Below are 16114 nucleotides of genomic sequence, written 5' to 3'. Positions count from 1 at the left end.
TTCTGATGCTGTGCCTGGCCCTGTGTCCGTGACTCGGGTCCCGGATGTGCTTGATGCTGGGGTGGCTGCGGAGCCTCCTGCTGTGTGTGGCCCGGTTCCCCCTGTGATAGAGGCTGCTGCCGTCCTGGCATTGGTTCCTTCGGCTCGTGGTACCCGTGTTTCTGGGTCACTTATCGGCTCGGACGATATCTGGCCGGTGCCCAAACGTTCCCGGCGTTCGTCTTCTTCCTGGGCCGACGTTGGTGACTTCAGTGACTGTGGGGCTTCGGGTGTTGACAGTGTGGATACGGATGCGTCGATGTCTCCGAAGTTCGTGGTGGCGGAGGTCCATGTGCCTGCTGGTGCTGGTGCCTGTGTCTCGGACGTGCCTTCGGTTCTTTCTCCGCTGGGGGACTCTCCACAGGGGGGGGTGGTGGCTTCCACTGCCAGGGATGGTGTGGACTCTGGTGCTGGGCGTGGCCTGGTGGTGACGTTACGGAAGGCTGCGCGCTGTCCGGGTTCCCTGCTGTCGTCTGGTGGTGTGCCCGGGGCCCCGGGTACCCCTGTGGGGGCGTGTGGCTACTTCTTGCCTCGTGAGTACTACCATCTGGGTTCCCAGTTTGCAGGTGTTTGTTGCCCCGGTTCCGGATGTTATGGCGTCCTCGGTGGATGGACGAGACCCTTGGCAATGGGTGCTCTGGGAGGCGTTCAATGTAAGGTTCCCGCGGGCCGAGTTCCCGGGCAAGTATGTGCTCTGATTTCCTGTGTGTTTGCTCTTTGACATGCTGTGTGCCCTTCTGGCTGTTTGTTTGCCCTGTTCTATTATGTGCTTCTGCCTCTCCCTTTGTGCGTTGCTTTGCCGTGTGGCATATTAGTTTCTAGAGCTTGGCGTCACTCGTTTTGCGTTTTGGCTTGGCATTTCGCCTTTCCTGGCTTTGCGATTTACCCTTCACGGGTACGCAGGGGCGCATCCGATCCCACGATCGTCGTCGCCCCTAACTCAACAACAACAACAACAACATTGCCTTGGAATTGACCTGTGTTGTTTACCATAGTGTTCATTTCGTGAGTATAGTTTATTTGTTTCCTTTTTTTTCATTTCGTTTTTTTAACTGTTCCTATTTTTCAGTACAATTGGTGGTGAAATTGAGCTGTGTCGATTGATCTGCGTTTGAATTGAAATATTTCGTTAGTATTTTTTGGTTATGTTTTGAAAACAAGAAAATGGAAAATACGTTTATTTTACAGCTGCAAATGTGCAACAAACAACTATGAATCCACCAGATACAACGGTTACTGCTTTCTTCATGTTATGTCAAAATGACGCATTTGCAAAAAGACTGCTGTATTCAGAAGTGCCTACGTTTTACACGTGGAATGCCAGTAGAAAAGCATTTGAACGACGCAAACGAGGAGAGCGAGTCGACGAACAACCTGGCATATTCAAATAAACTACGACAGGCAGACATCCACCGTGCATCTCAATCAAGATGAATGCTTCTTTCTTCGCATGCTGTTGGTAAATGTGCCTGGATCAACGTCTTCCAGCAATTGAGATTTATCAACAGCGTTACACATGACACTTTCCGTAGTGCATGTCAATCTCTGAATTAATTGGAGAACGACCGACACTAGGATGTATGCATTAATGACACGTCCAACACGTCACATCCAAATAAAAATCGTGCATTGTTTGCAATCATATTGACCACCGGCTCTCCTTCATCTCCAACAGAGTTATGGAAGAAATATAAATTGCACATGGCTGAAGATATTGTACGTCGAATATGCAAGGAAAATTCAAATAAGAACATGGACTTCACACAGAAATCTACAACGATTTGTTGATAATGATTGAAGATTTGTACTTCGCAATTGCGAACAAAGTTCTCAATCAATTGAAAATGCCATCACTGAATCGATCTGCTGCTGCTTCATTCGATGTAGAATTGCGTCGTGAACAAAGTTACAACACGGGTGATCTGTTGTCGTATGGGGAATCAAATATTCCTAAACTAATGCTTAAGCAAAAACGCATTTACAATCAAATAATTCAAACTGTCAATAATGGGCTTGACAAATTTTCTTAGATGCGACAGGAAGAACTGGTAAAACATTTCTAATTAGATTGATTGTGGCAGCAATTCGATCCCAAAATGGCATAGCCTTAGCTCTTGCATAATAATAATAATAATAATAATAATAATAATAATAATTTTATTTAGGTAAAGGTACATACATAAAGAGATTTTACAAAGTTTGTTGGCTTTATAGATAGAGCTAGTACATACAATGCCTAAAGCCACTATTACGCAAAGCGTTTCGGGCAGGAAAAAACACTAATGACTAAAGCTTAAAACTAATGGGTAAAAAGAAAAAAATGCATTGAGTACAAATAAAAATAGAGGTAAAAGAGGGGGGAACATTGTTGAAAAAGCAGCACAAATGCAATTACAAATTATTACAGAAAATTACATTCAAACAGCGTTGATTTGAAAAACAAAAAAAAACAAAAAACATACATGGGTTGACAATAGAGGGGTAAGGTAGGTTACAGGGAATTTATTAGGTATAGCTTCGTTTTTAACTTAAACTGGTTGAGAGAGGTCAGTCTTTAACATGGTTGGGAAGGTCATTCCACATTCTGGGCCCCTTCCCAGCAAACAATTTTAGGTTGCCACAACATATCTGGAAAGTATTTGAAAGTATTGGAAACGTTTGTTTTATCGTATCAGATACGATATTGTGTGTGGACTTAAATAGGTTTCCAAAACTTATAACCAAGACATATGTATCTAACACTAATTTGAGATGTTGTGGCAACTTTACACTCCTAACATGAGTCATTCATAATCCATTCATATACCAATATGAATCTCTTATGAAAGGTTTGAGCCAATAATCTGAACCCTTTTCACATCTTTGTGTGTAAAGTTAAATTTCTTGAAATTAAATTATATTTTATATTATATTATTTTTATTATATTTTATATTATATTATTATTTTCAATTTTAATATTAAAACCAATTGAAGGGTAAAAAAAATCTAATAATTTATATTTCTTTTATTATTTACTAACAATTAAAATTATTTACTAACGGAGAGAGGGGAGGCTGTACGGCGGAGAGTGGCGGCTGTGGCGGACAGTGGCGGCGGTGGCGGATAGTGGCGGCGGGCGGACAGTGGCGGCGGGCGGACAGTGGCGGCGGCGGGCGGACAGTGGCGGCGGGCGAACAGTGGCGGCGGTGGCGGATAGTGGCGGCGGGCGGACAGTGGCGGCGGTGGCGGATAGTGGCGGCGGGCGGACAGTGGCGGATAGTGGCGGCTGTGGCGGATAGTGGCGGCGGGCGGACCGTGGCGGCTTTGGCGGCGGTGGTGGACAGTGGCGGCGGCGGTGGTGGACAGTGGCGGCGTGCGGACAGTGGCGGCGGCGGGCGGACAGTGGCGGCGGCGGGCGGACAGTGGCGGCGGCGGGCGGACAGTGGTGGCGGCGGGCAGACAGTGGAGGCGGCGGGCGGACAGTGGTGGCGGCGGGCGGACAGTGGTGGCGGCGGGCGGACAGTGGTGGCGGCGGGCGGACAGTGGTGGCGGCGGGCGGACAGTGGTGGCGGTGGCAGACAGTGGTGGCGGTGGCAGACAGTGGTGGCGGTGGCAGACAGTGGTGGCGGTGGCGGACAGTGGTGGCGGTGGCGGATAGTGGCAGCGGGCGGACAGTGGCGGCGGGCGGAAAGTGGCGGCGGTGGCGGACAGTGGCGTCGGGCGGACAGTGGCGTCGGGCGGACAGTGGCGGCGGTGGCGGATAGTGGCGGCGGGCAGACAGTGGCGGCGGGCGGACATGGCGGCGGTGGCGGATAGTGGCGGCGGGCGGACAGGGCGGCGGCGGGCGGACAGTGGCGGCGGGCGGACAGTGGCGGCGGGAGGACAGTGGCGGCGGTGGCGGATAGTGGCGGCGGGCGGACAGTGGCGGCGGGCGGACAGTGGCGGCTGTGGCGGATAGTGGCGGCGGGCGGACCGTGGCGGCTTTGGCGGCGGTGGTGGACAGTGGCGGCGGGCGGACAGTGGCGGCGGCGGGCTGACAGTGGCGGTGGCGGGCGGACAGTGGCGGCGGCAGGCGGACAGTGGCGGCGGCGGGCGAACAGTGGCGGCGGCGGGCGGACAGTGGTGCCGGCGGGCGGACAGTGGTGGCGGCGGGCGGACAGTGGAGGCGGCGGGCGGACAGTGGTGGCGGCGGGCGGACAGTGGTGGCGGCGGACGGACAGTGGTGGCGGCGGGCGGACAGTGGTGGCGGCGGGCGGACAGTGGAGGCGGCGGGCGGACAGTGGTGGCGGCGGGCGGACAGTGGTGGCGGCGGGCGGACAGTGGTGGCGGTGGCAGACAGTGGTGGCGGTGTCGGACAGTCGCGGCGGTGGCGGACAGTGACGGCGGTGGCGGACAGTGGCGGCGGTGGCGGACAGTGGCGGCGGTGGCGGACACTGGCGGCTGTGTCTGGCGGTGGTGGTGGGCGGTGGCGGATGGCGGCGTCTGTGATGAGTAGTGGAGGCTGGCGGTGGTGGGTGGTGGCGGCGGTGGTGGTGGTGGGTGGTGGTGGCGGCGGTGGTGGTGGGTGGTGGTGGCGGCGGTGGTGGTGGGTGGCGGTGGCGGCGGCGGCTGGTGGTGGTGAGTGGTGGCGGCGGTGGTGGTGGGTGGTGGTGGCGGCGGCGGCTGGTGGTGGTGGTGGGTTGTGGCGGCGGGTGGCGGCGGCGGCTGGTGGTGGTGGGTGGTGGCGGCGGGTGGTGGGTGGTGGCGGCTGTGGTGGGTGGTGGCGGGCGGTGGCGGGCGGCTGTGGTGGGTGGTGACGATCGGCGGTGGGGGGGGCTGGTGGCGGCTGGCGGTGGCGGCTTGCGGTGGCGACTGTGGCAACGGGCGGTGACGGCTGATAGCGGGCGGTGGTGGCGGCTGGTGGCAGGTGGTGTTGGCGGCGGCGGTGATGGGTGGTGGCGGCGGCGGTGGTGGTGGGTGGTGGTGGCGGCGGCGGTGATGGGTGGTGGCGGCGGTGGTGGTGGGTGGTGGTGGCGGCAGCGGCTGGTGGTGGTGGGTGGTGGTGGTGGGTGGTGGCGGCGGGTGGCGGTGGTGGGTGGCGGTGGCTGGTGGCGGGTGGCGGCTGGTGGTGGGTGGTGGCGGCGGGTGGTGAGTGGCGGTGGTGGGTGGCGGTGGTGGGTCCCAGCAAACACAAATCATCTACACAACGTTCGCCTATCTCTTCCCATAGGTGTGGGAATGATTTGCATTGAGAATGGTGCAGGAGAGCCTTTGAGAAACTTTTACTCAAAAAATCCAAACACAAAGGTTTAATTATAAATTGTTTTTCTACAATTATTTTCTTCCAAATGTAAAACAAATAGTTTTTACATGTTTAAATATAAAATTTATGGTGTTTTTTTGTAAAATTCATTAATAAATTGTGAATGATATATATTGGCTGAGTGAAACCTTTAAAATCCATTTAGTTATAATTTGAACAGAAAAAAGTATTTTTCCAAATTTTCTAAAAATTGCTCTTTTTAACACAATTTGACTCCTTATACATTCCACTAAACACTATATCATGTTTAAATATATAATTTATGTATTATTCTCTAAAATAATTTATATAAATTATATAAGTTGCTGGAAAGTGGTGTTAAAGATTCTGAAAACATTTTGTTGTGTTAATATGTTCTTATTAACTATGTCTCAAGTTCACAGTTTATCAAACAAGAATATTAACATTCGTCAATTCTTAAAATCTTATATGTTATCTTGCTGGTGCAAAAAAGGGTGAATCTTTAGGAACAGCTATAGTATCTATATATCACAAATGGTGTTTTCCCTAACTCAAACAATGTAGGGTTTATTATTCTACACATATTTCTAATGACTCTTAGATGTTTACATTCTCTGAAGTATAATTGTGAAGGCTGTGTCCATCACTCTCAACACAGATTCTTAAACTCGTCTCTGCAGGTTCAACTATATAATTAGTTTCCATTTTGAATCTCCATGGACATTTGTATCCAAAATGAAACCAATGTGGTTTCCTTCAGCGCCTTCAGCCAGCACATTTGCTCATTCATTTCCACAGATTCCAACAAGGTAGGGGATTTACAGAAATTTGTATATTCATATTGTTATATATTAAAAATATGAATGCAGTTCAATATGATAAGACAAATACATGAGTTTATGATAAATTCGTTTTCTGTGATATACCATTGATATGCTCTTTTTTTCTTTAAACGGCAGACTAAACTAAAGTGCTCACATCAACAGATTTGATGTATAAATGGTCAACGCTCAACAGAGTTAGTATAAATGTATTAGTATAAATCTTACTTGTCTCATTGTTAATTCACATTCAATGTCAACTTGTGGTTGCATTGTACAAGGCCAACACAGATGATCGAAGGAAAACTAACTCTGCTCTAGTTCCATGAAGTTGCTATTTGGTCTTTACTCAATGCATTGTACATGCATTGTACAAGGCCAACACAGATGATCGAAGGAAACTAACTCTGCTCTAGTTCCATGAAGTTGCTATTTGGTCTTTATTGAAATTTGACAAGGCAGAGTGGCCTGCAACAACTACACCATCTCCACATCTAGTTCATGCTCCAGACATAAATCATGACACTGGTCCTGTGTATCCTCCTGCTGACCCGTCAACACCTGGCCCGTCGGGTGTGAGGCGCCCTCTCTTCACGTCTACACCTAGTGCTGAAGCTGAATCTGATGAAGATAATTCATATTCCACATTAGTGTTTGAAAACAATAGTGAGAGCGACGATTCAGACAGTAGTTTATTGCCAACCCAGAGACAACAGCGACGTGTTGTTATAGCAGAGACTCGCCTGAACTATAAATTGAAACATGAACTGGTAAAAATCCCCAAACGTCGCAGGTGTGAAGTGTGTTCAAAGTCGGGTATCAGGAAGGAAACTGGTATAGCGTGCAAGACATGCGATGTTCCACTTTGCGTCATACCTTGTAATTACACCACTTATCACAGGAAAAGGGTGTATTGGGTGGACAAGAAATAACCACCTACATCAGCTTCACTCCACCTAGGAACATCTGTTGAGCAACTTCAGGAATCAGTACCTGAAGGAGGTGGAGTGGAGATAAAATGCTCAACTTATTTTACTACAATCGTCTTTGCTTTGGTAAGTACACATAATTGTCTTAGATTGTTTCAGTATTGTAGTCTATTTTCTTAGGAATATTTTGATACCTAAATGAGAACTGTAGCACGAAAACTAAAGTAAGTATACATGAAACAAGAGAAACTTTTTTTGTGGGTGTTGCGGGTGTGAGTTGGAGTGTCAAGAGCGGGTTCCGGTTGTGTGTTTTCCGTCATCTCTACAGCTGTGAATTCCAAGGAATTGTATTTGATATGCATATGTCTGTGTAGGGAATTTTATTCCGAACACTATACAAAAAAAAACGGTGTGAAACAAGTATAAACTTGAAAAACATGAGCAAAGTAAAAACTTTTGACGCTCACGGGTACAAACACGCGTAAGATTTTATTCGCCGCAAATTTATTTGACGCTGTGTTGGCCAACTCTACCCATGTTCTTATAGAACTTTCTATTGCGAACACATTGCTATAAAAATGAAATACGTAGCTTCAGAAATAATGTCAGGACAGTTAAATAAGTATAAACATTCAAAGCACTGCATCCCAACAGTGTCGTCCCTGCTGAAATCACGGCTAACGCTTCGCCCAGTTCCCACACTCGTGCGGGTCACCCGATACCATAATTAGACATTGATAGGCATATGTCTGGGTGGGGAATTTTATTGCGAGTTCAGTGATATCAAAATGAGCGCTGTAGGATGACTGTGAGGCTGGCAACAAACGAAAGAGTATGAACATTTACTTCCTGTTTGGGTGTCACGGCGAGTCATCTTCGTGTTTATTTACTTCGTGGTGGGATACCAAATGCTTCAGTGACATTTTATGCATATGATCTTGTAGAGAATTTTATTGCCAACGCATTGATACCAAAATGAAAAACGTAGCTTGAGAATTGAGGTTAGGAGCGTGAAAAGATTATAAACTTTTTTGTGTTTACGCTTGAGCGCCCAGAACGCCGCGCGCACAACCCGCTTGGTTTTCCAGCTAGTGCCGTGCGCACTAAAGTGTTAAGCAACTGACATATGTGGAGAGCTAGTATCAAAATTTATATGTTTGTCCTGCACACCGCCCCCCATCCAGTGGGCAGCGGTGGATAGGTTAGGTGGATAGGGGGTTAGGTTGGTAGGTTACATTGAGTTAATTAGGTAGTACTTAGTGTTTATCTGTTATAGATAGGAGCTGCCTGGTATGGGCCAATAGGCCTTCTGCAGTTACCTTTGTTTTTATGTTTTTGCCCTGTAACCTAAATGGTTAGAGAGGCACATATATGGGCTTAGGGACTGAACCCCACACTACATTTAGCTAAGCTGGTTACAATCTTGATGATATAGTTACAAAATTCTGTATAAGTCGTCACATTATCAATGGGTTCGAGATCAACCACAATTTCCTGAATAGATATAACAAAGGGGATATTAATAGGGTATTAAAATTGTCAACACAAGATAGAACACGAAACAATGGGTATAAATTGGATAAGTTTAGATTTAGGAAAGACTTGGGTAAATACAGGGTCAGTAACAGGGTTGTTGATTTGTGGAATTTTTCTTAACTTATAAATTTATCTTTATTTATCTTAAACTGGTTGGGAGAGGTACAGTTTTTAACATAATTGGGAAGGTCATTCCACATTCGAGGTCTCTTGATTTGTAAAGCATTTCTAGTTTGACTAAGTCGTACTCTTGGAATATCAAATAGGTATTTGTTTCTGGTGTGGTGCTCATGGGATCTGTTACAACCTTCTAGGAAGCTTTTAAGGTCAGGATTGACATTACAGTGCAGCGTTTTATATATATAAAATACACATGAGAGTATGTGCAGGGACTTAATATCTAACATATTCAGAGATTTGAGTAAGGGGTCCATATATACTGCCCGGTTGCCTGAAATGCTATATGCCTACTATAGTGGCTTTAGGTATTGTATACACTAGCTCTATCTATAAATCCAACATTATGTTTGTAAATCAACTATGTATGTACTTTCCTGAATAAAATTGACTTTACTGTACACTTATATTCTCTGTGGATTTGTTACCCCTATCGTTTGGGAGAAAAAAAATGACTAATACGTTCGGCGAATGACTTTGACTTCAACTTCACTTTGACTTCGTTCATGTCATCGTATTTTCCGTAATATATAAAGGTTATGACAATGCAATTATATTATTGCGTGCAAATAAGTTTGAAATTTCATGTACCCTAAAAATATTAAAATAAAGAATAAGAATAATTAAATAATTGTTGTAGTAAATTGTCACACGTTCATCATACGCAAACGAACACACAGTTTGGAGCGTCAGTACAAGACCGCCGCCATTTTAAAACACGGCTTCGAATGTAAGTAATGTTTTTCTCGTACTAACACTGTGTTATACAATAGATTTGGTCTTGAATTCACAAATTTAGTTGTTACATCTGACAGAGTATGTTAGACGGTGTAATGCTGGTCCATGTTAACGTATTTGTGGGCTTGGTTGGTTTAAATGTGGAGGCGAGGCCTGGCAGTGCTGGTGTATGTGGAGGCGAGGCGAGGCCTGGCAGTGCTGGTGTATGTGGAGGCGAGGCCTGGCTGTGCTGGTGAGTATGTGGAGGCGAGGCCTGGCAGTGCTGGTGTATGTGGAGGCGAGGCCTGGCAGTGCTGGTGTATGTGGAGGCGAGGCCTGGCTGTGCTAGTGTGTATGTGGAGGCGAGGCCTGGCTGTGCTAGTGTGTATGTGGAGGCGAGGCCTGGCTGTGCTAGTGTGTATGTGGAGGCGAGGCCTGGCTGTGCTAGTGTGTATGTGGAGGCGAGGCCTGGCTGTGCTGGTGTATGTGGAGGCGAGGCCTGGCTGTGCTAGTGTGTATGTGGAGGCGAGGCCTGGCTGTGCTAGTGTGTATGTGGAGGCGAGGCCTGGCTGTGCTGGTGTATGTGGGGGCGAGGCCTGGCTGTGCTAGTGTGTATGTGGAGGCGAGGCCTGGCTGTGCTAGTGTGTATGTGGAGGCGAGGCCTGGCTGTGCTAGTGTGTATGTGGAGGCGAGGCCTGGCTGTGCTAGTGTGTATGTGGAGGCGAGGCCTGGCTGTGCTAGTGTGTATGTGGAGGCGAGGCCTGGCTGTGCTGGTGTATGTGGAGGCGAGGCCTGGCTGTGCTAGTGTGTATGTGGAGGCGAGGCCTGGCTGTGCTAGTGTGTATGTGGAGGCGAGGCCTGGCTGTGCTAGTGTGTATGTGGAGGCGAGGCCTGGCTGTGCTAGTGTGTATGTGGAGGCGAGGCATGTACAACACTCCCCAATAGGAAGAAAACCCACTGGGTTCTAGGCTAGGTTAGGCTTATCTGTAATAATTGAATTAAGCCTAGCAAAGCCTAGAACCTAGTTCAGTAATTTAAAAAATGTTGTAACTTGAAAAATGCCATTCAATACATTACACAATTTAAATATTTTCAGGCAATCAACACAACCCTCTCATGTTGGCTAACCCTCTCTCATGTTGGTCAATAATTTAATTATTTTTTTATGGAGTAATCTTTGCTGTTGAAATGTAGTCTTTTTGAGACTACATTTCAAATGTAGTGTGTGTGGAGGCGTGTATGTTAGGTATTACCTAATATACACGGTCTAATATATCTATCTGTGTGAAATAGATTAAATCCATTTATTTGATATTCAGCTAATAGTTCTGTATTTTCTACATTCATCCATGTTTTGGTAAGTGCAATAATATGTATTGTTTCATTGCAGATTAGAGATTCAAGATAGTTCTAGATTTCCGAAGTACTGAAACGCGCGCCATACAGGCTTGGTGGATCTAGGTGCAAGGTAAAATTATTTACATTTACTTGTTTTGTATTTATGTTTTGTATTTATATGCATATATGCATTTATATGCATTATTCTATAGAATAATAGATCTCGTAATAATTTTGCAAAAATAGTGGCATTTACTATTTTTAAAATATTATTAAAAAATTTACTGATATGGTGCATTCGGAAGGGCGAAGAGGGAGAACGGCCTGTTGACATAGCTCGGGTGCAGGGGGGGGGGGTTGTGTAAAAGCCTGGTTTGTGCCTCGGAGAGGCTATGGGATCCAGTAAGTTCAGTAGAACTTCGGTTTCAACCCTTTTACCCTGTTGTAGCTCAGTCGATTAAGGCTGTGTCTGGGATGCTCCCGGACGCAGGTTCGAATCCTCGTCACGGCCCTTGTGGATTTGTTCATTTGATGCATCACGTTATTGTGATCTGTGTGTGTAATTCTTCACTTGCTACAGCAACAGGAATGTGTGTGTATGTATTTGTGTTGTTGAATATGACCGAAAGTGTAAGATTAATGATTCTAACACAAATCGTCTGAATATTTGTTTTTCTTCACTGTCGAGAGTAGTTAAAAAAATTTACTCGAGTTTATTTTCACACTTTATTTATGGTCCTTAAGTCCCTCTCCTTAATGCTGCTGCTGTTTCTCGCATCTTTGCATCGCTTGTATGTTTGGGGGTTTGGCCTCTTGCTATATATTGATTCCATTTGTGTGTGTTTGGGTCTCAGGCCCTCTCGCAATTTCTGTTGAACAAACCCCTTTTCCTAGTTCTGCATCTCTCCTTTGGTACAAATTTTGTTGTGCTTTTATCATATATTTCACAAAACTTGACATACATTTCATTTACTTCATGTCCTATCAGCAAGTGTTTGTCAAATTCTTTAAGGAAAGTTTATCATCCTGATTGCAGATCTCTAGCGATATTATGTCAACTTCTTGTGGATTCGCAATCATTATTTAATTTACCTTTAGGTGTTCTTTCACCAGCACAGCAACACTGTACCTCTCCCAACCAGTTTAAGATAAAAACTAAGTACTAACTAATTAACTCAATGTAACCTACCTTACCCCCAAAATGACAACCCATGTCTTCTATTTTAAACAATGCTGTTTTGTTGACCAAATTGTATTTGTTTTTTTCTGCAATGTGTCCCCCCCCCCCCCACCACTCTACCACCACATTGAGTTTAGTAGCTCTGTGCACGTCAGGTGCTGTTTAATATACAGACCTACTCCTCCATTTGACCTAGTTTCTCTATCACATCTATATCACTTTGTGCTTTAGGCCTGGTGGAGCTTGGTCCACCAGGCTGTTGTTTGGAGTGGCCCGCAGATCCACATACAGTCTGCATATGATATACAGTCTGTTGATCAATTGAACTACAGTAGTTAGTTTTTATCATCCGAATGCACCAATATGTGTTCATTCTTCCCAGATGAAGGAACTAGGTAATATTCATCATCTGAATGCACCATCTGAAGCTTTAACACACTCATGATACACGAGAGGTTTAAAAAACTTTTAAAACTTTTAAAACTTTTTGACCTATGTATTTAAAAGCAATTCTAAAGTTAAAAAGTGTAGCATAGGCCCCCTCGCAGAATGTTCTTAATATGATCCTCAGGTTATAGTTTTCTATCTAAAACCACCCCTAGATCTCTTTCTTGATCAGAATTCTTTATAGATCTCTGTGGCTCGATCATAGAAACTGAGCAAATTCGTTACACTGGACCTTCCAGATCGAATACCATGCTGACAGTCTGATATATCATTCAGTACGTCTGCATCTGAAATTGAGCAATACCGGATTTATTATTTGGTTTTATAAATTTTATACTTATAATCTTAACTTATTTCAGAGACCACGAGTAATCTGGGCTTCGAACTCAACAGAAAAGCCTTCCGTAGACCTGCTTCTTTGCTACATAATAGACAAAATTTAGTAAGTATTGATTTATTTACTATTTATTATTTATTTACCGTTATTAGTATAATAGATCTCGTAATAATTTTGCAAAAATAATGGCATTTACTATTTTAAAAAGCTCGGGTGCAGGGGGGGGGGGGGTTATGTAAAAGCCTGGTTTGTGCCTCGGAGAGGCTATGGGATCCAGTAAGATCGTCCTTCCTTTCCTCCCTAGAATCTGGATGTAGCAGGTGCTCAATTGTCAAAAGTGAAAAATTGGTTTTGTCTTCCGAATGCACCATTTCTGTAAATTTGCTAATAATCTTTTAAAAATAGTAAATGCCATTATTTTTGCAAAATTATTACGAGATCTATTATACTAATAACGGTTTGATAAAATACAGTAGACTGCCTACTGGATAATAGTTCCAGTCCACCTGTAGACAGGGATCTCACATCAGCTTGTATATTATACAAGGATAAGATTTGATAAATTCAGTTATTTGACTGAACACTGGCTCAGTTTAAATCAGAGATTTAAACATACATAGTCTAACCTAGTTCCATAACTAACAGCCATTAGCCATTAGCCATTCATGCACAGCCATCAGCTGGGCCATAGACCGGCAATTTTGCTTTTTTCCCAAGCCGGTCTGTTTTTTTTCGATGCCTCAGTGGCCCATGCACAGGTCCGTTCAAGGGGATTAAATAGCCGTTCTATGGCCCCAGGGTTTGTATTTTATCAAACTCTTATTAGAATAATAGATCTCGTAATAATTTTGCAAAAATAGTGGCATTTACTATTTTAAAAAGCTCGGGTGCAGGGGGGGGGTTATGTAAAAGCCTGGTTTGTGCCTCGGAGAGGCTATGGGATCCAGTAAGATCGTCCTTCCTTTCCTCCCTAGAATCTGGATGTAGCAGGTGCTCAATTGTCAAAAGTGAAAAATTGGTTTTGTCTTCCGAATGCACCATTTCTGTAAATTTGCTAATAATCTTTTAAAAATAGTAAATGCCATTATTTTTGCAAAATTATTACGAGATCTATTATACTAATAACGGTTTGATAAAATACAGTAGACTGCCTACTGGTTTTACCTGTAATAAGGTTTGATACAGATGATTATGATTATGGTTTTGGCCTCCACCACCCTCTCACCTAACTTGTTCCAACCATGTCTACCACGCTGCTTGCGAAAGTTAATTTTCTAATATTTCTGTGGCATCTTTGTTTGGTTACCTTTTACAATATCTTCTTTTTATTCTACCATCTAGTTTTGGCATTTTATGCCTCTAACCTGGGAGCCACTTATTGGCAAGTCTATACCTTTACCAGTTGATGTGATTCTTTAGATATGGGCACCATATCTCCAGGTGTCCTACACAATTAGCTTTAATTAAATTTTCCAAAATTATCACTTACACTTGTAATACAGGGTTCTAGGTTCCCTATAGTGTCCTTTATTGAAATAGAGTTTAACAACAATTTCAATGTCCCTATTTTCTTTTAGATTATATCTCAACATATAATTAATGTCCAACAGGACATGATTACTCTTTCCAATGGGAGGATGGTATTGAATATTTGATCTAGTACTGATGGAATAATTTATATAATAATCACTAGAAATTATTTCGATAAGAATTTGAATTTATGCATGTCTTTGTTTTGGCATGCCTCTATTTCCATATGTTACATTTCTGCATGTCTCCAATTCTGGAAGTGTTCACTTTTGCATGTGCCTGACAAGGATGTTATATGCACCAGCTTTAATTATCACACATTGTATATAATGAATGACTTATTTTTAGAATTTTAATACATATTGCATCTGTCAATACATTATTAACAATAATATAGGTAATATGGTAGTCTAATGTAGAAATTTGACACTCTTTAACAGAATGTACGAGTATAAGCGAAAAAAGCGACTCCAATACAACAACAGATGGATGCAAGTATCAAGAAGGCTAAAACGTATACACAAAATGCATCCAAATACAGCTGTACACACTAGTGAACCCATTAATCTTACTGAGGCAGCATCAAGTTCAGAGACTGAGTCGTCAGACAATGACATTAGTTCTTTTGAAGCCGAGTCAAATCAAGAGTATGGATTAGGCTCTGAAATTGATGATTTACACATGAATCTTACTGATATTCATGATGTATTATCTAATTCTCAAAGTGAGGAGGAGAATGATGACCATGATAATCATCATTCACTTGTTTACCCACAGAATTGATTAATTCAGTGGGTAAACAAGAATGGTGTTACACACAATGCTGTTGATGAATTATTTTTTTGCAGTAACAGAAAAAATGGAATACATAATGAAGGAATTATCAAAATTGACATTTTTATCAGGGGATATCCTGAATATTGTCAAAATGACGGAAACCCATATGTCAAAAACACATGGAGATATACCAATCCTGGAAGACATTCTTCCATCCCCACTTGAAACTGTTGAGCAGGTGGAAAGTCTGTCACATGAGCTAAAAGTTAACAGTGAATATAAAAAGAGTATGGTAAGTGTTGCTTAATTCTTTTAGCCTGAGTATGGTAAGTGTTGCTGAATTTTTTTAGCCTTGTACATATGTCTTTTGATTAGTTTTTTGCAGATGAAGGAAGGTGGGGTGGCACATAATTGATTGTTCAGTGTTATGTTTAAGGTACAAATAAAACAAAAGCAAAAGTTACTCAAATTCGTTGATTTTTGTAATAGTTAAGAAGGAAAATATTTTAATGCTATTTATTTAATACAGTTGGAAATTAGAAAATCTAATGTTGAGATTGAAAGATATATATTATTCTCTATTACCTTACAGCTTATGCATTATTTTAACAGGTCCAGACGCTGTCTCAAATGGGCGGTGCAAGCTGTGGAGACACAGTGAGACGAATGATGAGGAGGATAGGGACCTATGGGGTCTGGTCTCAGTATTCACTCGTTGGGCGCAAGAGGAAACGTGTCTTCAAAACCTTGGATATTTGTAATGTAATAATAAGTACGTAAATTTGACATTTTTTTGGATTATATATGTCTGCATGTATTATGTATTATACTTGCATGCTTGTTAATGACTTGTATTCTAGTCTTGTGGGTATCTCCTTTCTCCTACGGGCCAAATGCTTTGTTCTTACCTAGCATTTTGCTTTGTTTGGGTATGAATGTTTGTGTACCTTCATTGTATATTTTGCAAAATTTGCCATATATCTCATTACTCCTCTGCCTAGCAACAAGTCTGTCTAATTATACTCAATAACTATTTTTCAAAG

General features: G+C 43.7%; 1 long non-coding RNA gene across 1 annotated transcript in view; it reads left to right on the top strand.

Moving 5' to 3' along the window:
• Positions 1 to 15689: 15689 nt before the first annotated feature.
• LOC138352828 (uncharacterized) overlaps positions 15690 to 16114 on the top strand; it is a 1712-nt gene continuing 1287 nt past the window's right edge. The window contains exon 1 of the long non-coding RNA XR_011222903.1: positions 15690 to 15843. This is a non-coding gene — a long non-coding RNA (uncharacterized lncRNA). The remainder of the gene's footprint in view (positions 15844 to 16114) is intronic.

The sequence above is a fragment of the Procambarus clarkii genome, chromosome 55 (genome assembly GCF_040958095.1).
Source record: "Procambarus clarkii isolate CNS0578487 chromosome 55, FALCON_Pclarkii_2.0, whole genome shotgun sequence".
In the NCBI taxonomy this organism is placed as follows: Eukaryota; Metazoa; Arthropoda; class Malacostraca; order Decapoda; family Cambaridae; genus Procambarus; species Procambarus clarkii.
Note: the sequence above shows the minus strand (reverse complement) of the source record. Positions and strands in the feature narration are given on the sequence as shown.